Below are 2187 nucleotides of genomic sequence, written 5' to 3' on the forward strand. Positions count from 1 at the left end.
TATATATATATATATGTTAATATTCTTTTATAATTTGAAAATTATTTAAAATAGGATTTTCAACTAACACAAAAATAACTTCTAGCTAAAATCTTATCAAGCAGAAGAGTTAATAAAATTGTATTTTTTTTTACTTTGCACTTTGAACGCTGCGTCTAGCCCCATACGTAAATTTGTATGGGTGTCCAATCTGAATCATTGAAATACAACTTTTTTTTTTTTTTTCTGTTAGAGTGGGGCCATCATAAAATTTTTTCCGGTCTTGATCGAACACTGCATGCAATAATTTTTCCTGGCCAGGGAGCTTCCCAAAGTTGTTAGTATTTGGTTCTCCGATCATGAGTTGCCCGCGTCTGACCTCCGGTTATGTTGATTTTTTGCTCTTGTGTAGGGGAGGCACCTTATGCCTGGGTTGGCTTATAAAAAGTATGATTTTTGTAGCTTGGTGGGATACGATGAAGATGCGACTGAAAGCTAAGATATTTGGGAGAAGTTAGAGGTTAGAAAGGCAAGGTGCGAGTCTTTGTGATTGGTAATTTAGTTTGGGAGGCATTGTTAAGACCTTTGCATGATTGGGTGATGGAGGTCCTTTGTTGCCTTGCTAGCAATAGTACATTAGATCAACTTCAGTATTCTCAATAGACAATAGCATTTTCATTCATTCGACCTTTAAGATTCTACTGAAACTTTGCTAATGGTGTGAAAGCCATTCATGTTGATTGGGCAGGTTGGGCCATTTTTCACCAATTCAAACATTGGATTTTTGGATGAAAATTTTGTCAAAAATTTGATTTTCAATAGAAAAATATTCATTAAGTTTAAATCAAAAAAATTTTTCTAAAAACTGGAAGATTTTTTTTTTTTGAATTAATTTAATAGAAAAACTAATGCAAGATGTTTTTCTGTTTTTTTTTTTGGAGTAGAAAATTATTAAAATGAGTTGCGATATCATTTTATGAGAATTGCTTCGAAAGAAAATCCATCTGTCGATTCCTCGAAAATATCTAAAATACTTTTTTTATCAAAGGAATTGTTGTACACATTCAATTACTTGCACCAATAACATATAATATTTGATCTCCTTCGAGCAATTAGTCTTAGTTTCATGATTCGGCTTGGAGATTAGAGTGCAAACAACTTTTCACCATGGATCAGCTAATCCCTATAGATTAGCTCAAATAGGTTACCTCAACTTAGACAAAATCACAACCACAATTAAGGATTTCTATCTAAACCAATATATCTACATGGGCAGAGTTGGCCAAAAATATTTTAACCATCTTTATGTGACTTAGTAGGAAATCTTTTTTGATAAGATATATGATTTAGAGGCGAACTGTTTATGATTTAAATGCTAACTAGTACAATGCTACTAAGCTCTGCTAAAAATTAAAAATTGGTCAAATCGGGCCTTTATGGTGCAATTTAGCGCCTAAGTGGTAGCAAAATCAAGCCTTGAAAACAATTTGGTGTCTATGCAGCATCAAAATTGAGCCTGAAAAGCACAATTTTAGTCTTTTATTTGTTTAACTACTTGAAATGTTTAAAACATGCTTACTAAATGTTATGGTTTTTTTATATTTTTTTAACATGAATAACTAATTGAACATGATAAACTATTTAGGCTATTTTTTATATTAGCGAAATATTGCTTTTTAAAAATATGGAATATTTTTTAATGTTTTCTTAAAATATGAATTAATATGATCAAATAGCCTAGTCAACAATTTTTTTTTTTTAATTTTAAAATCATTTTATTGAATTAGAAAACAAAAGCTTTACATATTACTAGAATTTATCTTGGAAAATGAAAATTTTTTTCCTCTCAAAATGACAAGTGACTCGTACCAAGATTCTTAATAAAATATTTCTGTTAAAGAAGACACATTTCTCATGACTACTCTTAAATGTAGGAGCAATCATAAATGAGTTAAATTTATTATACTATTGCATAAGAAACAATTTCAAAACATAAGAGAGTTGTTTAACAAAAAAAAAATGTTTTCTTTTCCTGTATTTATGAACACTCTACTACATATAAATATTGTCCTTGAGCTCTCCATGAAAAAAATATAATTTTTTACATCTAACTATTTATGCTCAAGATCATAATTAGCCACAATCTAAAGTAAAACGTTGAATTGAAGTATGATTAACCACTTTAAAGAATAAATCTATAAATTATAT

Source organism: Phalaenopsis equestris, unplaced genomic scaffold (genome assembly GCF_001263595.1).
Source record: "Phalaenopsis equestris unplaced genomic scaffold, ASM126359v1 Scaffold000123, whole genome shotgun sequence".
Lineage (NCBI taxonomy): Eukaryota > Viridiplantae > Streptophyta > Magnoliopsida > Asparagales > Orchidaceae > Phalaenopsis > Phalaenopsis equestris.